We start from the raw sequence: 26,784 nt of genomic DNA, 5'->3' as shown, positions 1-26,784 counted from the left end.
CATTTAAGACAAATAGGAGAAGGAAGTTATTCTCTCAGAGAGTTATGAATTGATAGAATTCGTTACAACAGAAGGCTGTTGAGACTGGGCCATTCTGTATATTCAAGGCTAAGATAGTCATTTTTAATCGGCATGGGCATCAAGGGTTAAGGGAAAAAGACAGAAAAAGTGCAGTTGAGGATTATTATCAACCATAATCTCATTGAATAGAAGAGCAGATTTGACGGGCTGAATGGCCTACTTCTAAATCCTACATTTTATGGTCTCAATTGATTCGGCTCAAAGAAACAGGTTAAATGAAATCGGGTTGTTACTTTTCTATTATAAAGATCCATTTGCCCACTCAAGCCTTTTCAAATCATTTAATTTGATCATGCCGGCCTTCCAGAACATTAACTCTTCTTTCTTACCATACTTCCTTTTTTTGGTAATATCTAAGAAAAAGATGGACTGATCTGCCTTGAATCCATTCAAAATTGAACATATTGAACTATCTGAGAAAGAGAATACTGTCCACTGGATGGAGAAATCATTCCTCACCTCATACATAAATGACTGACACCTTATCATGTCCTGACAAATGGAGGAATGCACTAGAAATCAATTCCCTCTGTTCCTACAGTTATCACAGATATGGAAAATGCAGTCAAGCTATCCAGCAATCCTAAATTACCTGACTAACAAACTCAGGTTAAGAGACAATGCTCACCCGGTTTACATCTTTGAGAAAGTAACAATTCATTTATGTAAAAATTACCTTTAACCAATAGCAATTCATATTTCCTATTTGCTAATTTACAACTCCACACAATTTTAAAAACTCTGCTCCTTCTTAAATTCCCCGTTCACATCCAGGCAGACACATTAGACAGACAATGCATGGATATAAAGGGTGCAAAAGAGCACAGTTTGATCGCACCAATCCAGATGCCAGAATTCATTCAGTTGCTTTCTTTTTGTTTCTTTTCAATACAGTACTTTGATGTTGACACAAGGTTGGTGGCACACCACTCACTGGTTAAAAGTTCCTCTTTCCGATGTCTCTAGAGATATTTTATTCCTTCTTCAACAGGGGATTTCCACTGGAAGTGGAGAGGAAGCCAGCTAGTTGGGATGGGAAACAAACACGTAGAAAGCTGGGGATTCTCAGCAGTTTGAAGAAGAGTCATACCAGACTAGAAATATTAACTCTGTTTTTCTCACTCCACAGATGCTCCCGGGCCTGCTAAGTTTCTTCAGTTTTCTCTGTGTGTTTCGGATTTCCAGCATCCACTCTATTTTGATTTCCAGTTATAACTGTAATGAGAGATTTTCTGGTACATCTCTAAACAGGGATGGTGTGAGGGGTAGATTTTTGATGTTTCCTCTTTACAGGCCAAATTGCTGCTACTGCCCTTCCCCCAGACAAATCATGGGCAGGAGCCAATCAAAACGTTGTTGCTAAGCAGCCTTAGTTCAGAAACCTTTGGCTCCATTCTGTCTGCCTTTGCTCTCACGGTTCCAGGAAAAGACAACATTGCATATACAACCCAATGTGCTAGAATAAACATGATCTTTAAAACTGCAAGCATATCTTTACAGTCTGTGCATTCAGAGCAGTATCTTCCCACCTTAGCTCACAATACATAAAGAAAAGAAAATAATGGAGTACGGTATATACAATTCTGAGATTATAATCCCTTGTTCTGCAGCCAAAGCAAATTGTACCTCAGCATCTACCCTGTCAATCCATGAGAAATCTTTATAACGAGATCACCTCTCAATCTTCTAGGCTCGAGAAAGTATCTTCCTATTCTACTCAATCTCTCTTCATTAAAACATCTTTTTCAATAATCTCATGTACCTTTGTAGCCCCATTCAAGCAAATGTAAGCTCCCTTAGGCAGAGACCAAATCTGTACACAGTGCTCAGCCCTGATCTCACCAACACCGTGCATAATTACAGTAAGACTTCCTTGCCATACTCCAGCTCTCTGCAGTAAAGGTATAATACGCAATTCCCTTTCTATTATTCAACACTCCTGCACATTAATTTTCTGCAATTTGTGTACGACAAGAGTCAAATCTCACTGATTACTAACGTGTTCGACAATCACTATTTAAAAACAGACTTCTGTTCATCCTACAAAATGGATAATTTTACATTTCTCCCCATCATCCTCCAGAAGCCATTTTCTCTCCACTCACTTATCTGGATTATACTCCTTTCCAACCCGCTTTGCATTCTTCTCAGACCTTAGTTCCCCGCCTAGTTTTGTGTGGCCAAACTCCAACTTTCTATATTTCGATTTCCACATCTAATTAGCAGCTTGTTTAAGCAGCCCTCTTGTTACAATCTGTCAACCTGAAAATCATCTATTTATTCCATTCTGTATATCTACCATTAACCAATGCTCAATCCATGTTAATGTATTAACCCTACTAATTAATCAATCTCCATTTAGTCTTAAAACCTCTCATGTTAAAAGGTGCCTGAAAAACCTAAAAATATTTGTATTTACATAAATATTTACACATTTGATCTCACGTTATGCACTCCACCAGTCACAACTTCAAAAATCTCAAAAAGATTTGATAACACCATTTTCTCCTCAAAATCTATTGCATCTGCCCAATCTTATTTTGAGTTTATAAGTGCCCTGTTACCATAGCACGAAAAACAGATTCCAGCATTTTCCTGATCATTGATGTCAAGTTAACTAGCATATAATTCACAGTTTCTCTCTTACTCTCCTTTTGTGAACAGCAGGGTTATATTTGCTACCTAGGAGAAAGGGAGGAACTGCAGATGCTGGAGGTCAGAGTCGAGAGTGTAGTGCTGGAAAAGCACAGCAAGTCAGGCAGCATCCGAGAAGGAGTGTCGACGTTTCGGGCATGAGTCCTTCATCAGGAATGAGGAATTATGGATGCAGCTTTGCTTGCTGAGCTGGAAGGTTCATTTCCAGATGTTTCATCACCATACTAGGTAACATCTTCAGTGGGCCTCCGGGTGAAGCACTGCTGATAATTCCTGCTTTCTATGTTTGGGTTTCTTTAGGTTGGTGATGTCATTTCTTGTGGTGATGTTATTTCCTGTGGCAATGTGTCCACTTCAAAAGGATACCACTTCAACTGAGACAACACACCCATTCTAGGACAAGCCAAACAGAGACAAGCACGAGAATTCCTAGAAGTATGGCATTCCAACCAGACTCCATCAACACACGCATCGAGTTAGACCCCATCTACCACCCCCTGAGAAAAATAACAGGAAATGACATTTGCTGGCTTCCAGGTCCATTAATTTCTCCAATATTTTACTAATATTGATTACATTAGGTTCCTAACCATCATTAGATCACTGGTTTCCCACTATTTCCGACATTTCTGTCTTTGTGTAGAGAAGCAAAATATTTGTTTAACGTCACTCACATTTGTTAATTCCCATTGTAATGTCAGCCATCCCTGCTTTTAAAGGGCTAACATTTTATTCACATCGTCTTTTACAGCAAGTGATAGAAACTTTTAAAAATGTGTTTTGATATTTCAAGTTAGTTTACTTTCACATTCAATTTTCACCCTTGATCAAATTCCTGGGCATCCTTTGCTGAGTGATATGAATATGTTTCCATGTTGGCACAGCTCCATACAGTAGAACAGGATACGTAACCAAATAATTTATAATTATTAACCAGGTCAATTCTGAGAAAGATGAATTTTGACACTGTCAACGAACTGGATTAATGTCAAATAACCAACCTCAGTGGACCCTTTATTGGCAACGGTTTAGCACATGGCCTAAACCATTATAAAATCAGGTGGTGGGTGGGGGGGGGGGGGGGGGGGTGCGGCAAGGCAGAAGTGATGAAAACCATATCAGATCATTACATGTAAAATGGTGCAAGATATTTATGCTTGTACAATTCAACACATTGATCTATCAGTTCTCAAACAAGCTTAAAATGTATTCTCACGTTTCAGACTATAAACAGGTTCAAGTAAAAGAATTCCATTTATTATTGAGCCTAAATCAATTACTACCTTTGCAGTAATTAGCACTTCCAGAGTTGTAATGTTTCATTATCGACGTCAGACTCTATCTGAAAGCAATTTGACTTCAATCAGAATTGACTGACAAAAAAACAACTATTTGAGGGGTCTAAATTAACGTGCAATTTTTCTTTTGAACAAACTGATTATTTCCATTCTTATCTATCCATTCATAGCCACAGGTTCACTTGGAATGGTTTTGTTTCCTAATTGTGCCATTATGGTTGGTGGAACTCCTCCCCCACCACAAGGAATGAACCTTAACCCCCTTCTATTCCTCATCTCCAAGATGCTTTCCAATGTTATCATCCCTTTTCACATATATTCTTATAGCACGCCACTGTACCTTCAACCACACTCTGAAGTAGTCATACTGGACCCAGACATTAACTCTATTTCTCTTTCCACAGATACTGTCAGACCAGTTGAGTTTCTCCAATCATCTCTCACATCTCCATCACCATGCTCAAGATATCAGATTACATATCTGAAACCTATTACTGAATGAGCAAAAGTTCCCTCCAATTAACTATTGGGAAGAGTGAATCCATTATCATCAGTCACAACTACAAATTTCACTCTTACTCCCTGATGAACAAATCCATTCTCAACTTGAGTATCATAATTAACCCAAAGATGATTTCTGATTACACAGTTGCATCTTCAACCTTTAGTATTCTCTTGTGTACATCTCTGGCTGGGCTAGCATTTATTCACTGCCCTTAGTTATACTTGAAAAAGCAGTGGTGAGCTGCCTTCTTTAACCACTGCAGGCCATGTGCACTAGATTGACCCATAATGCCCTTGGATTTATTGATTGATTTTTTTGTCACATATATCAAGATACAGTGAACAGTGTTGATTTGCATGCTATCCAGGCAGATTGATGCACTTTGTACGGTACAATGTGGCACAACAGAGCGCAGAATACAGTGTTGCAGAGAGAGAGAGAGAGAGACCAGATTTAACGTTTGAGAGGTCTTTTCAAAAATCTGATAACAGTGATTAGATTAGATTACTTAGATTAGATTACTTAGTGTGGAAACAGGCCCTTCAGCCCAACAAGCCCACAACGACCCTCAGAAGAGCAAACTACCCAGACCCATTCCCTACATTTACCCCTTCACCTAACGCTACGGGCAACTTAGCATGGCCCATTAACCGAACCTGCACATTTTTGGACTGTGGAAGGAAACCCACGCAGACATGGGGAGAATGCGCAAACTCCACACAGACAGTTGCCTGAGGCGGGAATTGAACCCAGGTCTCTGGCGCTGTGAGGCTAACCGCTGTGCCACCGTGCCTTGGGAAGAAGCTGTTCTTGAATCTATTCATATGTTTTTTGAACTTTTATACCTTCTGCCTGACAGAAGAGGTTGGGAGGGGTCTTTGATTATTTTGGTTGCTTTCCTGAGACAGTGAAAAGTATAGATGGAATCAATGGATGGAAGGCTGGTTTGTGTGATGGACTGGGCTGTGTTCGCAACTCTAGTGTTTTGCAGTCTTGGGAAGGGCAGTTGCCATATGACAGTGATTAATCCAGATAGGATGCTTTCTATGGTGCATTTCTAAAAATTAGTAAGAGTCCTTGGGGACATATCAAATTTCCTTAGCCTCCTGAGGATATCGAGGCATTGGTGTGCTTTCTTCTCTGTAGCATCGAATCGGATGGACCATAACAAATTATTGGCGATCATTACTCCCAGGAGCTTGAAGTTCTCGACCATCTCTACCTCAGCTCCATTGATAAAATCAGGGACATGCTCTCTATTCTGTTTCTTGAAGTCAATGACCAGGTCCTTCGTTTTGCTGACATTGACGGAGAGATTGTTAGGAAGGAGTTTCAGGATTTTGACCCAGCAACAGTGAAGGAATGGTGATATATTTCCAAGTCAGGATGGTAATTGGTTTGGAGGGAAATGTGCAGATGATGGTGTTCCTATGTATCTGCTGCCCCGTCTTTCTAGATGGAAATGGTCAGGTGTTTGGAAGGTGTTGTCTGAGGATCTTGGGTAAATTTCTGCAGCACACCTTGTATAGAGCACACACTGCTGCTACTGAGCTTCACTGGTGAGGGAAAGGCTGCTTAAAGTGTGGACCAAAGTCAAGCTGTTCGCTTTGTCCGTTATCTCTCAGCCCCCTGCCCTCCCTCCTCCGACATTGCTGATGAAAGGCTTATGCTCAAAACATCGATCCTCCTGCTCCTCAGATGCTGCCTGACCTGCTCCACACTTTTCAACTCATCCTGGAATGTGTCAAGCCTCTTGAGTGTTGTTGGAACTGCACCCATCCAGGCAAATGAGAAGTATTTCATCACAGTCCTGACTTGTGCTTTGCAGGTGATGGACAGGCTTTGGGGGGAATCAGGAAGTGAATTATTCCTTTTTCACTCAGCAGCCATTTTTAAAAGTGCTGTTTCTTTTCAATATTATGTTCCAATGATTCCCAGCTATACCGATCTTCATCCACAAAGAAGGCAATAAGTTGCCGGTTTTTCTGAAATTGATGAAAGTGAGCTCCACTCATCAGTCATGATAGAACAAAGTTTACTGGAGTCATCTGTGGACAGTATTTCATGGAAAGTTCAGCCTTAAATCAATCTACATAGATCCAACCCCTTTCTTCTTATAATATTTCTCTTGCATGTCTTCTTCTAACTCTAATGCTTCTCTTTCATTTTTATCATTATTTGATTTGGAAGCTCAGAAATTTGAAACTCCTTAAAGACTTTGAGTGAAATCTTTTTGAGCCATCATGGGGTTAATCCTGCCCACTGGACAGCTAGTGGGAGGTCCATGCTGCAGAATTCCTTGGCTCTAACCTGCTCTAGTCGCCACTGTATTTATGTAGTGAGTCCAGTTGAGTTTCTGGTCAACCTGACCTTATGATGGAGGGAAGGTTATTGATGAAGCAGCTGAAGGCAGTTGGACTAGGACACTACCCTAAAGAAATCCTGCAAAAATGGAACATTGACCTTCAACAACCATGACGATCTTCTTGTGTGAGAGGTATGGCTGCATACTAGCAAACATTTGCCCCGATTTGGATCGATTCTAGTTTTTCTAGCACTCCTAGAACCATAGAATCCCTAAGAGTGGAAAATGGCCCTTCGGCCCCAAGTCCACACCAACCATGCGAAGATTTACACACACAGACCCATTCCCCTCCCCTATTATCCTGACTAATGCACCTAACCTACACATCCCTGAACACTATGGGCAATTTAGCTTGGCCAATTCACCTGACCTGCACATTCTTCGATTGTGGGAGAAAACCAGAGCATCTGAGTAAACCCACGCAGATGCAGGGAGAATGTGCAAACCCCACACAGCAAGTCCCCCAAGGTTGGAATTGAATGCGGGGCCCTGGCACTGTGAGGATGCAGTGCTAAACACTGAACCACCATGACACCCTCCAAGACACCATCAGTTATATGTGGCCTTGATGTCAGGGGTAGTTATTCTCACCTGCTGAAATTCAGCTCTTTTGTCCACGTTTGAACCAAGGCTATAATGAGGTCAGGAGCCGAGTAGCCCTGGCAGAGCCCAAACTGGGCGTCACTGAGCAGGTTATTGCTGAACAGCTGTTTGGTAGTACTGTTGATGACAACTTCTATCACTTTACTGCTGATCGAAACTAGACTGATGGGGTAGTTGGATTTGTCCTGCTTGAGGACAAAACTACAGTTTACTGAAGGGAGTGAGGAGATACATTGTGCAGGCCATCGGCCTTTACATCATGAATGACCAAACTAAACCCACTAAAGAGCAGAAATTAAACTTGGTGAAACAGAAATAATGGCCAAATGTTAGGGTTCGAAATGGCAAGGTCCCTTTCAAATCAATCAGGAACAACTTTGAACACGCAGAACACTCAATCAAATGTGATGTGACTGAGCCCCAGTCAGGAAAGATTTTTCCAGAGATTATTTATATCTCATCATCAGCAAATATCTATCAATGTAAGGTGGACATGCCTCAAAGTCATGTGGTACACTTTTTGATGGCTGCAAGTCCAGCCTTCTGTCACATAGAGGGTGGAGTTGGCAAGAGTGTGAGAGGAATATTTTGATTTAGAATTAAAAGGGTGAAACTTTTTCAGAATTTTTTTTTTGCTATCCTGTGGCACTCACTATGTGAATTTTATAGAGTTGTCTGTGGGACCTTGCAATTACTAGATAAGAATATTGAAATAACAAAAAGTATTTCATTGACTATGGAATTTTAAGAACATGCTGAGGTTATGACAGCTGCGACTGAAGCGATGGATTACAACTTTATTGAGACACTGATGAATGACGAGTTATATTTTCAACAGTCCCACCATCCACCAGAAACTCAGGCAACTGGCCATTTTTGAAAGTTGATAACCTATTTGACAATGAGGAAGCACGGGGGAAGGTAGGGACAAGATATTCAATTACAGTATTGTCTTCAGGTCTTTTCCAGTGGTTGCTACTCAGAGCACCGAGAAGCAGGGACTCTTGCTGATTTCCACTCCAACTCAGCTGAACATGCTGCAGGCAAGATCAACCAAAGACTGATGAATGAAGTAGGAAAGTGCTCACACAGCCCCGTTAAAAAACCACATGCTGGGCATTCATTAAAATAAAGGGAAGTCTGGCCTTCCACTTTGCTTCTATAACCTTTTAGATTTAAAAAAAAGCACTTCAAGTTTCACCTGGTTTGATATCAGGTTTTGTGACGTTATATCAAAACATCGCTGTTTAGAAAAAGTATCTATACAAATATTTCTTCCTCTATTGAGATAGAGGCAACAGCAACAGTTTAATCCCAGGACACACTAGAAATTAGATTGAAGAACTCAGTTAGTACTGGAGAGCCTAACCTGTAATATTTTGGATCATAGAAATCCTTAGTATTGAAGCAGGCCATTCGGCCCATTGCGTCTGCACTGATCTTCCGAAGAGCATTCCACCCAGATCCATTCTAACCCTGTAACCTTGCATTTTCCATGACTAATCCACCTAACCTGCACATCTTTAGACTGTGGGAGGAAACCACAGCACCTGGAGGAAACCCACACAGCATGAGGAGAATGTGCAAACGCCACACAGTCACCTGAGGCTGGATTGTACTCTGGTCTTTGGCACTGTGAGGCAGCAGTGCTAACCACTGAGACATTGTGCCATCCACCAGCACCTTCAATCCAAGTTTATACATTACACAACTTAAAAGATAATCTCCTTACAGTTTTCAATTTTATAGCATTCTTTTATTTTGGATTGCAGCAGCACAAGGTTCATGATCCCGTTCTACTCAAATCGGTTTTCTGTAGTGTGTAGCAGACATACAATTAACGCCAAAGAGAGCAGGGGAGTGTGAACACTGTACAACACTGTGATACTACAGGAGTTGTATAGGTAGGGATGCACTACTGTGTGGTTTGAACGTAAACCTGGAGGGAGCAGGATGGAAATTAGATAGTGTCTCAGGTCCCAAGATTTGCTTTGGCAATCGTAGACATTTGTTAAAGGACTCAAGAATATCAATAATGAACAAAACAGAGGAAATTAGGGTGTAGATTACCCCCCAAAAATCTAAAAACAATGACCAGTTAAAAACCTTAAACTCCAAGGAAAAAAATATTATTTGTCTCTCTCTCTCTCTTACTACAATTAACTTCCACCCAGATTTCTTAATTTTCAAATCTAGCCATAAGGCACCAATTAAGAGCATTCACAGATAATTACATATTTTGTTCTCTACAACCAGATTCTGACTTGGATTAATGATGCAATAAACTTGCTATTCTTTCCTAATTACAACATATTTGTTGTAAAGGGCCTCGCCAGTTAAAATCCCATTAGGTAAATACAATGCTCCAAGTTTTGCTGGTGCTATTTGTATCTAAACCTTTAACTTCGCTTGTAACTGGAATACAGAAGGGAATTGATACTTTTATATGATGTGGGGGGCAGGGGGGGGGGTTAAGAATGAGTTACTGCTTCCAAAGGAGAGGGCTCATACCAGAATGAATCAATCATTCTTTTTGAATGAAAAGAATTTGCAAACCTGGAGGAAGGAGGTCACAGCAATCGATGGCAATTGATTTCTTTCCCCCCAATCCATTCCAGTACCTAAGCAGTGACAGAAGCCATTTATCTCACTCACCTTCACAGCAGTACCTATGTAGCTGAACTGTAGCAGTTTCTTGTCAGAGTCAGAAAGTCATGCACTCAAATGACACTCCAGGTACTTGAATACAAAATCTAGACCTGAACTAAGTCCAGTACCAAGACAGAACTACCCTGTCTGAGCATTATGTTTTTGGATAAGGCATTAGACTGAGACCTCCGCTGCCCTCTCAGATGAAAGGTCTGGTAGCATATTTTGGAGAAACCATGGGGAAGTTCTCCCCTCTGTCATAGCCAGTATCTACCGGTCAATCATCACCTGTGAAACATTGTGAACAGCAAATTGACTGCCACATTCCTATGTGACCATACCTTAATGTGTGCTTCTTCAGATATTTTTAACCAACCTCTTCAGGAATGTTATGACACAAAGCTTTGTCTTTTCTATTGTCTGGAATGCATTTTAGAACACGGAAATTGTGACAGGCCCTTCAGAAAAGAAATTCTGACCTTCTTTCTTTCTTATCGGAGTAAAAGCAAATGGGATGCTATTCTTTAATTATGAAAGGAATTGAATATTAAAATAAGGATGTTGTACTTCAGTTATACAGGACATAGGTAAGGCCAGATCTCGAATGCAGGACATGGTTTTGGTCTCCTTATTTTAAAGAAGATGTAAATGCAGTGGAGGCAATTCAGAGGAGGCTTGCAAGGTTGGTACCTGGAACAAATGGGGTTGACTTGAGGAAAAGTTGGACAGACCGGACTTGTTTCCATTGTAAAACAGCACTTGATTGAAATGTACAAGGTCTTAAACTCTCCTGACAAGGTGACCGGTAAAAAGGATGCTTCCTCTAGTGGGTGAATTAGTGGCCTCTCTTTTCAGATGGCAAAGAGGAGAAATGTTTTCTCCAGAGGGTTCTGTGACCTTGAAAACAATGCCTCAGAAGATGATGGAGGGAGAGTAATTGAATAAGGTGGAGGTAGTTTAATTTTTATTCAGCGATACAATCAACTATTGGGAATAGATAGGAATGTGGAATTTAAAGAGATTAGCCATGACCTTAGTGAATGATGGAATCGACTCAAGGAGCCAAATGGCTGCAGCCTGCTAATTTGTACGTTTGCGCGTTCTTCATCCTGAGGTACATCTAATATCTACTTTGATTTCAGATAACTGGTTATAAGAGCAAGGTGAGGGAGTAGGTAAGCAGACAACAGGAGAAACCCAGTCAGCACACCCATTCCAGTTCATTCACCACTCTGCTCCCCCCATCTCCCACACTAACATGGGCAGCAAGGCCAGGATTGGACTCAGTTGCAACACGCAATTCCCCTTCTTCGTTTTAACAAAAACCACATCAACCGTCACCCTTCTAAGAAGTGGAGGGAGCCTGACATGTCCGGTACTAGATCCAGCATCCTGACAACCATCAATGCCTCCAACAACAAAAAGGAGAGAAAGGGAATCACTGGAACTGAGTGGGGAGAAATGCTGTACTGTTACAACTCAGTATGAATTGTGTTAACAAACAACAACCACTTACTTGGCAACAACTTGCTGTTTTAAAAGCAAATAGCATCATGTTCAAAAATCTCTCTTCAAAATTACTTATGACCCAAGGATTCGGTTAAAACCTGGATCCCAACTCTCCCCTCTTGACATGCACCGTTCCCATTACGAAGGCACAGGGAGGATATTTGCAAAAGTTTGCAACTTCCCCTCATTCACTCTGGCAGAGCTGTTGACACTTCAGACCCTGTTGATGACAGCAGCACCTAAAAATAAGACATCAGGCTGCCAATACCTTGGCTCAGCAATTCCGCAATCGAATAGTACTTCATTTTCCAGGAACAGAAAAGCAGCAGCAAAAACACATTGGCGGAAGTGGCCAAATACTTGGTCAAACAAATAAGATTTAGGGGAGGTCTTAAAGGAGGCAGCGCAGAATTAGCAGTGCTGAGGGAGGTACCACCACGATGTGGAGTTAGGGTGGCTAGAGGCATGTTGGTCAATGGGTAGGTGAGGGGGCTGCAGGATGAACAAGAAGCATGGTGGAGGACAGGACTGAATACCTTTTTGGTGAGCGATCCCAAGGTTCTGGGGCAAGGTTGGTGATGGTCAGCAGCGTGATGGATGAGCTAGAAGTTTGCATAGCTGAAGAATGGGAGGCAAGACAAAAATGTGCACTGAATAGTCACGTCAGAATGTAAAAACATTGAGCAGAGAGAATTTCAGCAGCTTAGGCACTGAGCTAGGGAGCGTGTGTCCATTTCTGATTCTAGTAGTAATATTGTCAGCAAGAGGTTGCACAAAATTTACTTAACCCTAAGACAGAGGTCAGTGCATGGAGAGGAATCATTGGCAAATCTGCAGCTGGAATCATAGAAAATGACATTAAACCCTCCCTAGGTTTAGCTGGAGGAAATTGGGTCACATCCTCATCTGAATATCAGGTGAAACATCTCAGTTTCTTCCCCGGGGTGTTGACCCCGTGCCTTTAGATGTCAGGAAAGAGAGGCAATGGCACAATGCTACTGATGCAGAAACCTAGGTCAATGTTCTGGGGACATGGGTCCAAATCACACTAAGTCAGATGGTGAAATTTGAATTCAATATCACATGGGAAGGGTCAAGATTGCTGTGCCTTTGGCGATGATCTTTGTGTCCTCACTGTCCACTAGAGTAGTACCAGATGATTAAAGGGTAGCAAATGTTATTCTCATGTTGAAGAAAGGGAATAGAGATAACCCTGGGAATTACAGACCAGTCAGTCTTACGTCTGTGGTGGGCAAAGTATTGGAGAGTATTCTGAGAGGCAGGATTTATGATTACTTGGAAATGCATAGTTTGATTACAGATAGTCAGCATGTCCTTGAGAGATGCAGGTCATGTCTCACAAGCCTTGAGGATGTGACAAAACACATTGATGAAGATACAGCAGTGGATGCGGTGTACATGGATTTTAGCAAGGCGTTTGATTAGGTTCCCCATGGTAAGGGGGGTGGGGAGGGGCGTAGGATGTCAGTTAACTCAGTTGGTTAGTTTGTGATGCAGTATGATACCAACAGCAAAGGTTTAATTCCTGCACCAGATGAGGTTTCCATGGAAGAATCTCCTTTTCAAACTCACTCCTTGCCTGAGGAGAGGTTAAACCATCACCAATTGTCTCTCTATAATGAGACAGCTGCCCTCCAAGGCTATGGTGACTTTCCTTTTCATTCTGAGGCTTCAGCTATTTGAGATCTATGTTGTTGTCTTGGATGAGGAGACTGACAGTATTGTAGCCAAATACGCTACTGATCAGAAGGAAGTTGTGAGGATACAAAGAGTCTACAAAGGGATAGAGAAAGGTTGAAGGATTGGGCAACATGAAATGGCTCACATTGGTAGGAAGAATAGAAAATCAGAATCTTATTAGAACAGAAAAAAACTACAGAATTCTACACAGGGAGATCTGGGAATTCTTATATATGAAGCACAAAAACATTATCATGAAGGTATTGAGAACAATTGAGAGGGCAAATGGAGTGTTTACCTTTAATGCAAAAGGCATGGAGTGTTAAAAGTTGCTGTAATTGTAGTCATTCCTGTGACACACCACTAGTTATGGTTTGCTAGCCTGAAAAATGAATTATTTTTATCCTCCCTCTGTCCCTTTGTTTCCTGTAACTTAATTAGCCTCTACCATGTTAATATGTTATCCCCAACACCCTGAGCTCTTATCTACCATAACACACCTTTCACATAGCACCTTATTGAATGCCTTTTGGAAATGTAAATACACTACTGTACATTCGCTAGGTCCCTTTTATCCACCCTGTTTGTTCCATGCTTTAAAAACCCTAATAAATTTGAGAAATAAAATTTTCTTTGCACAAAACCATGTCAACTCCATCTGATTACATAATGATCCACTAAACATCCTGCTACTACTTCTTTGATTTCGGATTCCAGCATTTTGCCAGTGACGCCACAGCAAGCTGGCTTGCCTTTCATCATTTCCTGTTTTCTGTCTCCCTCTTTTCTTGACGAGAGGGCATACTTTTATGGCTTTACAATCCATGAGGACCTTTTAAGAATCAAGAGAATTTGGAAAAATTACTTCCACTATCTTTGCATGCACTTCATAGAAATTCTTATGATCCAGGTTGTCAGGCCTGGGGCCTTCAGTTCCCTTCAGCTTTCCAAGAGTTTATTTTTCCCTCCAGTGATCAGATTGTTTTAAGTTCCACCCTTCCTTTTGTCTTTTTAATTTCCTCCATTCTTAGGATGCTTTTGTGTCTTCTACTTTGAGACGGATGCAATATCTGTCCAAATTTATTTTTTTTTCCATACCTCTTCCCCAAACAGGAAGAGCAATTGGAGAAGTTGCTACACTGAGTCAGCTAGTCTTCTCCAGAGGAGTAAAAAAATACATTCAATTGGTCGGTCCTCTGGATTTCAGAAACCAAGCACTGTATATGGAAGACTCCTCAACTCTAAAGATGTGGTGTTCACTGGGATTCCAGAGAAGAATATTATCCAGAACATGAAGAAAACACTGTGCTCCCCTTCTTACGTGTCACCCGAACAGGTTTTGAATCTTCTCAAAAAGACAACATAAAAAGGCAATTTTCACAGAAAATGCCACTCCCTAAAATATCACCACAAATCCTAAATCTTATGAGGAAACAAATGGTTAACAAGTCCCAAAGAACTTGTGGACTGGGACACTGTAGCATTCCTTCAACCTCAGGCAGACAACATCCCAGTTCTTAGGCTGAGATCCTGAAACGAGACATGAGCCTATAAATTTCTGGCTCAGAAATGAAGACATCACCAAAGTCAGAAAAGCATACAAACTAAACAGGCATTAATGGCAGGCAGGTGCTGTTTTGTTCCATTGTCCCAAAGCTGGAACAGGATTTTAACTTCCAAAGTGATTACTCAAACTCATAAAATACATGTTATGCTCTATGCTTCCCGAATCAAGGTGAAATTAGTGCTGTTTCATGCTCACTCTAATACCCTTTTTGTCTACCAGAATCTTTACAGATAAATCTTTGAGACATACGGTACATTACTTAGGTATTGCTTATTCATTTTCAGCATCGATTTCCTCTGTCACTTGCAGAAAATATCAAGGATTATATAGTTCTCTCTTTTCAGTCAACATAGGTAGAAATATAGATGAGATCAGGTTGGACTGAACCACATGCACCCTTGAGGAGGTCAGCATTATTACTCATCACTAATTGACTTCTGAGGAGGTGCTGGTGAGTTGGATTATCAAACTGCTGCAGTCCATGTGGTGTATGTACTGGGAGAGAGGGAGCTCCAGGATTTGAATCCACTGACACGGTCTGCTGCTGTGGATGATGATGAATCTTCACAATTCACCCCCATAACCGTGCAGCTGACAGACAATCTTAGCCTCAGGAATGAAAATGCATAGTAAAACTGTCACAATGGTACAGCTGAAGCACGTTCCATCAGAAGTTTGGAAGGAAGGGTAGCGTGACTCACAACAATTATTCCTTGATTGCTGATAAAGAAAATTAAGCGTTTAGAGATTCTAAGTGTCATTATGAAAGAAGTTATATACATTTCAAGACTAGGGAGCATATTTTTAACATGAGAGGAAAAGAATTTTAAAAAGACATATGAGGCGATTTTTATCCAAAGCAGTTTGTGTGGAACGAACTTCAACAAGTAGTGATGGACATGAGTACGGTTATAACATTTAAAAGACATTTGGATGAGTACATGAATATGAAAAGTTTGGAAGAATGCAGGCCAAGCACAGGCAGGTGGGACTAGTTTAGTTTGGGATTATGGTCAGTATGGACTCATTGGACCGAAGGGCCAGTTTTTGCGCTGTATGATGCCATATAGTTCAATAGGTAGAAGTCCAAGAAAAGTCAAGAGGATCACAGGACTAAAATCCCACTCGAGACATGTTTAGATTACTTACTTACTTACAGTGTGGAAACAGGCCCTTCGGCCCAACAAGTCCTCATTGACCCATTGAAGCGCAACCCACCCAGATCCATTCCTTTTATAGGAACAGAAGTAGGCAATTCGGTCTCTTGAGCCTGCTCCACCATCTAATAAGATCAGGATTATCTCATAGTAATCTCAGCTCCATTTTCCCATCTTCTTGCACAAAGCATCTTGGCTGAGCTACCAATGCAATCCTGATGGAGCGCTGCAGTATTGGAGATACATTCTGATAAAATCTCAAACCCAAGGCCACACTGACCCTGGGTATAAAAGATATGAATAAAAGAACTGATCGAATTACTATACAAAAATAAGAAACAAAAAGGGAAAGATTACAAGCAGTTATCATTGTAATCTCGGTTATCATTTCTGTGTGTTTTTGTAAAGTCAATTTTGTCATTGGACAGTAGTTAATGATTCTGCTTTTCTACTTGAAGCCCAGCTTTTGCTTCATAAGACATCCCAACATCATCCAATTTTGCTTCAAACATCATCCCTCTTGTTGATTTACTGAAGGGAAACTACTGCAGCTGCTGGAAATGTAGCAACATAGAAAATCAGAGCAGGAGTTGGCCATTTGACCCTTCAGCCTGCTCCACCATCCAATTGGATCATACCCCATCCAACTCAGTCTCTTATTCCCACTCTCTCCCTTTGATCCTTGGAAATGTGCAATAAAACCAACAATTGCTCACAATACTCAGCAAACCATGGGAGAGAAAAGAAAAAGTCAAATAATACAAAGAAATGTGGAGACTGGAAATTGGAAACAAACAAAACAAAAATTGCAGAAACTCAGTATGTCTGGCAGTATCTGTGAAGAGAAAACAGAGCTGACAATTTGTGTTTGATATGACTCCGCTTCTAAACTAGAAGCAGCTAGGAAAGGATGGTATTAATGCTGAAAATGTATGGAATTTCACAGGATTTCCCTGTGGAATTCATTGCCATTGGAGCGCAGTGGAGGCCGGAACATTAAATGTCTTCAAGGCAGAGGTTGATAAATTCGCGATCTCACAAGGAATTAAGAGTTACAGGGAGATTGCAGGTAAGTGGAGTTGAAATGCCCATCAGCCATGATTAAATGGCAGAATGGACCCGATGGGCCAAATGGCCTTCCATCCACTCCTATGTCTTATGGTCTAATGATATGGGGGAAGGGGTGATGAGGAGGAGAAAGGAGTGAACAGACAGGTGGAGATGGAGCTCAGATATAGAGAGATAGAAAGAAAAAAGGTTTGTCAGATAAAGGGATTGTTGATGGTAAGTCAGGGCAGAGGAGACATTAGGTAACTGATGCTGGGGACTATGGGTCATAGAAGATGGGTTGGCAATGCTGAAAGAAAGCCATTTCTTGACAGAACCAGTGGATGGCTGATAGACACGGAAAAAGAAGATAGTCAAAACAAAACCTCAAGCTGTCAGGCCAACGATCCTTCATCAGAATTGTGGAAAGACAAAAATGCAATAAGTTGTGAACAAATGAAGAGGGGAGGAGATCTGGAGATGCAGAAAGGAAGAATCAAAAATTGGAGAAATTTGTGGTAAATTGGCAGGGAGCAGAGGTTAAATGTCACAAGGTTCCATGGTAGAAAAGGTAATGGCAATGGATACAGTAAAGAAACAAAAGATGTGTCAAGATGAGCTGTTAATAGCTGCTGAGAAACCATATAAATGTGCAGGACAAGAGAGGAAGAGAAAGAAATAGAGATAGAGACAGGGAGACAGCATTAGCATTTCAGGACAAAAGCAATTCTTTTTAAGGGATGCTTTAAAACTGGGGAACGGGACAGTAAAGTCAGAGCAGCACTCAGGTGGAGAACTGAAAACAAGGTGACAGCGAGCTCATGTCATATTTTCAGACTGAAAGGAAATATTTCACAAACGTGTCATGCAGTCTGCATTCCACCTTCCCAATGTGGAATGGGGTGCATCACAAGAACATAAATTGACAATAAGTTAATTAACATTTTATCTTATTTTCATTCTTACCATCCCACACCTGCTCCCCCACTAACTTTAAGTGCCTTACTTCTAACGTCTACCAGTTCTGCCCAAAGATCTTTGGCTTAAAAGTTATGACAGTTTATCCCCGTCAGTGCATCAGCTTCCAGTAACAATGAGGAATTACCGCACTCTGCTTTCTTCCTACAGATGCTGGAAACCTGCTGAGGTTCACCAGATATTTCTATTTGTGTTAACCTCCAGTAATATGCTGGGATTCTAATGAGCAAATCAGTGGAAACTCTAATAGTACAAGCGCAAACTTTGTCCAGACTCCTGGATTGCTACAGCCTGCATAAGGAGTGACAGAGTTTCTACCGTTTGGACAATCAACACAGAAATTAAACATCAACAGTTTCCCATTCCACAGATGATGCCAAGTGTTGCAATATTTTCTGGGTTTTTTTGCACTAAAACAGCTTACCTGGTTATATAGCCTGTTGTTACATGCGGGACCTTAATGTGCACAAATTGGCTGCAGTGTTTCCTTACATCACAATGGCAATTACAGTCAGTGAGGCTAGTTTTGAGATATGAAATCTTTTGGGATGTGGGAAGTCAGAGGATTTAAAAACTAGCCGATAATAGGGAGGAAAGGATTAAATCTGAGAGTTAATTAGCCAGTTATATGACAGAAAATTATAATACTTTATTTTTAGATATCTGAAAAGGTAAGAGGAAGGCAAGAGTGGATATTGGACCATTGGAAGATTAGGTTGTAGAAGTAGTAATGTGGGACAAGGAAATGTCAGAGGAACTGAATCGGTACTTTGCCCTGGTTTCCACAATGGAGACACCAGCAGCATTCTAGAACTTCAAGAGTCAGGAAACAGAGGTGAGTTTAGTGGCCATCACTAAAGGGATGCTGGGGAAGCTGAAAAATTTGAAGATGGATAAATCACCCAGACCTGACAGACTACACTCCAGAGTTCTGAAGGAGATAGCTGAAGAGATTGTAGAGGTATTAGTAGTGATTGTTCAGGAAACACTGGAGTCAGGAAGGGTCCCAGCGGACTGGGAAATGGCTAATGTAACACCCCTGTTTAAAAAAGGGAGAGAGGCAGAAGAGGGGAAGCTATAGGCTAGTTAGCCTTCCCTCAGATGTTGTTAAGATTTTAGAGTACATTTTTGAGGATCAGACTAGTTGATAAAGTTGGGAGGAGACAACATGACTTCATTAAAGGGAGTTCATGTCTGACAAATCTGTTAGGGTTCTTTAAGGATGTAATGAGCAAGTTAAATAAAGGACAGCCAATGGAAGTGATCTATTTTGATTTCCAGAAGGCCTTTAACAAGGTATTACACAGAAGGCTGTGAAAGAGGTGAAAAGCCCATGGTGTTACAGGGAATGCTCTGGCATGGATAGAGAATTGGCTGACTGGCAGAAGGCAGACAGTAGGGATAAAAGGATCTTTTTCAAGATAGCAGCGATTGACTTGTCGGGTTCTGCAGGGTTCAGATTTGGGACCACAACTATTCACATTATACATTAATGATCTGGACAAAGGGACTGACAACATTTATAGATGACACAAAGACTGGGGGGGAGGGGGGGGGGGAGCAGTAAGTGTTCAGGAAATGCAGAGGCTGCAGAAGGACTTGGACAGACTAGGAGAGTCGGCAAAGAAGTGGCAGTTGGAATGCACTTTGATCGGAACAATAGAGGTGTAAACTATCTTCTCAATGGGAAATCTGAAGCCCAAATTGACTGGGAGTCATGGTTCAGAATATTCTGAAGGTTAACATGCAGGTTCGGTTAACAGTTAGGAAGACAAATGCAATGTTAACATTTGTTTCAAGAGGGCTAGAATACAAAACTAGATATGTACTGCTGAGGCTGTATTTTGATTATTGAGAGGAGCTTTGGGTCTCATATCTAAGGAAGGATGCATTGGCCTTGGAGGAAATCCAGAGGAGGTTTACAAGAAGATCCTAGGGCTTGTCATATGAGGAGCGATTGCGGACTCTGGATCTGTTCTCAGTGGAGTTTAGAAGGATGAGGGGGAATCTGATTGTAACTTAGTTTGTGGGATAGTTTGTGACTTAAACCTCATCCAATGTGCCAATAAAGGTCAAGTACAGCTTACGGGATAGGGTTAAAAACAAAGCAGTAAACCTATCATGCAGTATTAGATCAGCCAGATCACTGAACGAATCCACTGACTTTCAGCATGTACACACAAGATATTGTTGCTTTTATTTCAGCTACAAGTTCTGCGGATGCTAGAGATCTGAAGTAAAAACTAAATGCAAAAGAAACTCGCAGGTCTGGCAACATCGGCAGAAAGAGAAATAGAATTAATGTTATGAATCCAGAATGATCTTTCTTCAGAACACCATTCATTTTGTAGCTTAACTGGCAATATGAATTTGAGCTGTGCCATATGAACTAGGAAGAGAATTTCTTTTTATACATATCAGCCCGAGTCCTTTTTGAAAGTGGGATCCACCAACCCTCACTGACACACACTTGCTTTAATCCATTCTGCATATTAGCACCTGGTCTTCCAATGCCTCAGAAAGTAAATTTTGCATGTTTTGAAGGTTCCTCCTCACCACACAGGCAATAAGAGTTTCTGCTGATGTCGGACAGGGGAACAATGTTACCCAAAAAATCATAAGAACAGCATGCTCCAATTAAAAGGCTGACATGATCTCAAATATCCACTTGAAAAGGTAGATACAGATGCAACATGTTGCATCCAAAGACTGCACATCTAACAATGTGGTGCTATCACACTTATTGGACTAAAAAGCCAAGCTGTACTGCAGGCACAGGCTCTGCATTTGAACACACGAGCTTCTGATTTGGTGGGCCCACTGTAAGCCAAGCTGATACTTTTGCAGAAAAAGCAATCTATAGGATTAAAGACAGACAAGTCCTCCAGGCCTGAACGCCTACATCCTAAGCTATTAAAGGGAGTGACAGTGGAGATAGTAGATCCATTGGTTTCAATATTCCAAAATTACCTGGATATGGAAAAGGTTCCAGTGAATTGGAAAATGGCTAATATAATGCCCTTATTCAAAATGGGAGGGAGGCAAAATGTGGGAAATTACAGACTCAGTTGGTTTTACATCTGTTGTTGGGAAAGTGTTAGAATCAATCATCAGGGAAGCAATATCAGGACATTTGCAAAGTTAAAATGCTATCCATCAGAATTAGCATGGTTTTATGAAGGGCAAATCATGTTTGGCTAATTTGCCAGAGTCCCTTGAAGATGTAACAAGCAAAGTAGATAATGGGGATTCTGTAGATGTAATATATCTGGACTTCTGGAAGGTGTTTGATAAGGTGCCGCACAAAAGGTTAATTCACAAGGTTTGATCATATGGGATTGGAGTAATTTATGAGCCTGGATGGATGACTGGCTGATGGACAGAAGACAGAGAGTCAAGATAAATGTTTTTTTTCTGGATGGCAAGATGTAACTGGTGGGGTGCCACAGGGTTCGGTCCTTGGATCTCCGCTATTTACAATCTACATTAACGACTTGGGTTCAGGCATAGAAGCCAAATTTGCAGACAAAAAAGATGGAGGGATGGTAATTTACAATGAGGAAATAAGAACCTGACAAATGGATATAGATAGGTTAGGAGAATGGGCCAAAATGTGGCAGATGGAGCTTAATGTGGAATAGTGTGAGGTCATGTAGTTTGGGTCTAAAAAATGGGAAGGCAACCTATTATCTTAATGGGGGGAGACTTCAGGGTGCTCTGGTACAGAGGGATCTGAGTGTCTTCGTTCATGAGTCACAGAAAACTAGCATGCAGCTACAGCAAGTAGTCAAGAAAGAGAATGGTATGTTGGCTTTTATAGCTAAAGGAGTAGAATATAAAATGTCAGGAAATATTGTTTCAAATATACAAGGAATTGGTGAGACTGCACCTGGGGTATTGTGTACAGGTTTGGTCCTCTTACTTGAGGAAAGATGTCATGGCATTGGAGGCAGTTCAGAGGAGGTTGACTAGATTGGTCCCAGAGATTTTTGTTATAGGAAGAGAAATTGAACAATTTAGGCCGATATTCTCTGGGATTTAAAAGAATGAGGGGAGGTCAAATTGAGGTACTCAAGATGATGAAAGATATGAATAAAATAGACTTGGAGTGGACACTTCCTCCTGTGAGGCATTCTTGGACGAGCGATCATAGTTTTAGGACAAGGGGTAGCAAATTTAAGAATGAAGGAGAAACTATTTCTCCCAAAGGATTGTGACTTTGTGGAATTAGCTACCCCAAAGTGTGGTGGATGCTGGGAGTGAATAAATTTAAGTAGGAGTTAGACAGATCTTTAATTGGTAATGGGTTGAAGGGATATGGAGAGGCGGCAAGAAAATGGGGCTGAGGAGCATATCAGCCATGATCGAATAGCGGAGAAAACCCGATGGGCTGAATGGCCTAATTCCAGTCCCATGTCATGTGAACTTATGAACATGTGAAAAAGAAACTCAATACCGGCTCCCACTTAAGAAAAACGAATGGCACAAGTGGAGGCCATTTTGCCCTCTGTGCCTTTAGAGGAGATCTGAAAACGTTTCCCTTACAGACATATGGCCAGTCCAATCATTAACAACCAATCTTTTTCCACCACCCTTTCCAAGCAGCACATTCCAGTTCATGCCACCCAGAGTGAAATAAATCTCATCTCCCATTTGCTTCTTGGGTCAATTATTTTCTCTGCCATTAAAGCTGGTCAGAGGCAATGCTTTTTGCCCTGTTTGTTGTAACCAATTGGTCTCAAAACCTAATGAAGGGATTTCAGTGATAGGGAATAGTCCAAGGAAGGCAAAAGTGAGGATTGCAGATGCTGGAGATTAGAGTCGAGAGTGTGGTGCTGGCACAGTACAGCAGGTGAGGCAACATCCAAGAAGCAGGAGAATCAACATTTTGGGCAAAAGCCCTTCATCAGAAATTCCTGATGAAGGGTTTATGCCTGAAACATCGATTCTCCTGCTCCTCAGATGCTGCCTGACCTGCTGTGCTTTGCCAGCACCACACTCTTGACAGTCCAAGGAAGACCAGACCAGGTTTAGGCAAATCTGTACAGCAGGTTATTGGCTGTGGATTAGCCTGATGCCTCCTCACAGGTGGAAGTTCTCAATAAAATGCTTTTGTTTTTCAGCTTTATATTTATTGAGTATCAATCAGGCAGTGAAAAGCCTCAAGGAAGAGCTGAGTAATAATAACACAGAGATAACACAGCATGAAAACGTATGTCTTCCTGAGGTGTGTCTTCTTCACTTGTGTTCATTACGTGTTCTCTCTTTTTCAACAACCTCCCCCCTCCCCTCCCCCCCCCCCCCCCACCCCCACCCCCTTAGTCCCTTTCTACTTGTCTCAAAACTCCATCATAAACTTGAATGCCGCTATTAAATCTGCCTTTAATCAGCTCTCCAAGCAGGACAACTGTATATTCTCTTGTCTCTGCACATAAATTATAAGGCTTTTAAGATTTGCTAATCAAAAAAACCTTGTTTAATGTGTAACAACATCTCAGGTCCTCAGTGGGGTAATGCGGTTTAATTAAGGTAAAAACAATGACGGCAGATGCTGAAAACCAAATACTGGATTAGTGGTGCTGGAAGAGCACAGCAGTTCAGGCAGCATCCAACGAGCAGCGAAATCGACGTCTCGGGCAAAAGCCCTTCATCAGGAATAAAGGCAGTGAGCCTGAAGTTGTGCAATTTGTCTCTTTTTAAGTTAAAAAGTTGAAACTGGGACTTGGCAAGCATCGAACCGAAGCAGCTGGGAAAGGTGGAAGGGTGCGGGCTACATTGAATGTGTGGCAAGGATCAATTCTCCAAATCCATATCCAGTGGAGCCAAGTTAAAAATCACACAACACTAGGTTATAGTCCAACAGGTTTAATTGGAAGCACACTAGCTTTCGGAGCGACGCTCCTGATGAAGGAGCGTCGCTCCGAAAGCTAGTGTGCTTCCAATTAAACCTGTTGGACGATAACCTAGTGTTGTGTGATTTTTAACTTTGTCCACCCCAGTCCAACACCAGCATCTCCAAATCATGACTACAGTGGAGCTAGCGAAGCCTTCAACCATTGTTAGACTATTCTGGCACACAAACACATTTAAACAATGGTACTATAAAAAGCTGTCTTCTGTATTTTCTAAAAATCACACCCTGGTAAAAAGGCAGGCATCACTGCTTCCTGGAATTTCACACTTCCCACTGACGTCCATTTGATACATTGCTTCAGACAAACACTGCTCTTTCAACACAAATAACCTTCTCCCTACAGGCACTTCAGAAACAGACTCAACCACATACATACATTGTTTAGGATTGGATGGTCAGCGACAATTCCTACCACACAAGTGCTGGACAAAAACCACCTCCATCAAGAAACAATCTAATCATCTTCCCTTGATGTTCAATGGCATTACCCTCACTGACTTACCTGTTATCAACATTCTGGGGGTTACCATTGAGTAGAAACTGAACTGGACCAGCCATTTCCATATTGTGTCTACCACAGCAGATAACAGGTTAGGAATTCTGTAGTGAGTAACTCACCTTGTGCCTCCCCAGTGCCTGTATGCCATTCACAAGGTACAAGTCTGGAGTGTATTGGAATAGTCTGCACTGGCTTGGATGAGTGCAGCTCCAACAACACCATCCATGACAAAGCAGCCCACTTGACTGGCACCCCATCACCAGCAACACACAGGGGCAGTATTGTCTACCATCTAGAAGATGCAGTGGAAGAAATTATCCAGGATCTTTACTCAGCACCTTCTAAGCCCCGTGACCTACACCAAGAAAGGTATACATAGCATTTGCATGGGAATACCACCACCATCTAAGGTTTTCCTCCAAACCACATACTATTCTCACTTGGAATTATCCACTGTTGCTAGGTTCAAAACCCAGTGTTCCCTAATAGTGCTGAGATTGATCCTATGACCCAAGAACTGCAACGAATCAAGGAAGCAACTCACCGCCAACACCCAGGAAATTGGCTTGGCCAGTGATGCCCACATCCCATTACCAAATATTAAAAATCAATCAATGCTACCCTTTACATGGCAGGGGCTAATGCAAGGGACCAACTCCTGGCTCAGGACTGTGTACCAATCTCACTGTGAAGTTTTACACTCACTGCAGACTGCAAAAGTTACAGCATAATAACGATGGATTAGTTTGGGAAGCGCACTACTTTGCTGCCTCACAGTGCCAGGGACCCAGGTTCGATTCCAACCTCGGGCGACTGTGTGGAGTCTGCACATTCGCCCAGTGTCTACGTGGGTTTCCTCTGGGTGCTCCAGTTTCCTCCGCTATCCAAAAGATGTGCAGGTCAGGGTGAATTGGCCAATAGTGTTCAGGGACGTGTAGGTTAGGTGCATTAGTCAGGGCTAAATATAGGATAATGAGGTAGAGGAATGGGTCTAGGTGGGTCACTCTTCAGAGGGCTGGTGTGGACTTGTTGAGTTGAGGGGCCTGTTTCCACACTGTAGGGATTCTATGATTCACATGAAATACACCCTCAGTTTTGTTTCGTGCTCAATAACTAACACACTGACACAACTGGAATTCAGAAAATATTTTAAAAAAAGAGAATGGGATAGTGTAGTTGGTGAAATATATATCTCACCACTTCTCAGGGTGAAGCTTGGTCATATTATCCCCATGAAAGGGGCAATATAACATTGAATAACTGTGGTCAAAGTGATCGCAAAGTTCCAGAATATATTTTGGAGCTGGCCATAAACTCCAGGTCCGTTTTTGGTTTTTGGATAGATTGTCAATTATGTAAACAATGATCATATTAATGGGTTAGTATTAGCTCCTTTTTTTTTTACAGGGGCAAGACAAAGAGGGAAATCTTATACTCAGTAAACATGTTCCTTGTGTGAAGTGACACCCATTTCAATTGCAGATCAAAGTTCCTCTACTGTGGCCTCCAACATTGGAAGAACATCTACTACTCCAATAGTGCATATTATGTACTTTGAACACCAGCCTACAACTAAGTGGAATGGGATACTTTCCGGAGTATCCCTACCTGTGACAACATTGAAGGTTTTAGCCCTTTTAAGATCCCAAGCGATAAGGCCTATATTTAATCCACTGCATTAACCACCCTGAAATTTTTTTAAAAGTTCGCTTGAGCCTGGATTTTCATGGAGTTGATTCTGAGCATTTGAAAATGGCAGGCAGAACCTGAATCCCAGTGTGAGGATTGAAGGTATTTTAAAATTACTAGGATCATGTTCACAAGAACCAAGCTGTATGTTTTAACCAGCCCATGTTGACACAGTCCTGCACCTGTGCAAGCTTCCAGGGTCAACAGGACCTAATCAATTTTACACTCACCTCCCCTAGAGCAGAAGGGCACCTTGTGCACAAAAGCCAGTCTGCAGAGTTAGGAAATTTCCAAACTCCTTGCCCCAGTAGCAAAAACCCGGCTCTTACGTTTTTGTAATTATCAAGAACAGAAAAAGAGACCATGCAATTTCATCTATCAAGAATCATATTTCTATGGTCAGGATTACTCTAATTAGCCGGCCAGTCTTCGAACAGTCTCGATTCTCTTGCCATGTCAGAAACACAAGGCAGTCAAAGCATATATGTGTGTGTCGGATTCTGAAGTTTATTTCTCCTGGAAAAGGTCACTAGCCTGGTGCCAGAGGCGAGATTGAGGACTGCAACT

At 41.5% G+C, this 26,784-nt stretch overlaps 1 protein-coding gene across 21 annotated transcripts in view; it reads right to left on the bottom strand.

Moving 5' to 3' along the window:
- The window catches only part of pknox2 (pbx/knotted 1 homeobox 2), a 462,769-nt gene that overhangs the window by 348,411 nt on the left and 87,574 nt on the right, over nt 1–26,784 (bottom strand). The gene's annotated exons all lie outside the window — the stretch shown is intronic.

Source organism: Chiloscyllium punctatum, chromosome 23, assembly GCF_047496795.1.
Source record: "Chiloscyllium punctatum isolate Juve2018m chromosome 23, sChiPun1.3, whole genome shotgun sequence".
Lineage (NCBI taxonomy): Eukaryota > Metazoa > Chordata > Chondrichthyes > Orectolobiformes > Hemiscylliidae > Chiloscyllium > Chiloscyllium punctatum.
Note: the sequence above shows the minus strand (reverse complement) of the source record. Positions and strands in the feature narration are given on the sequence as shown.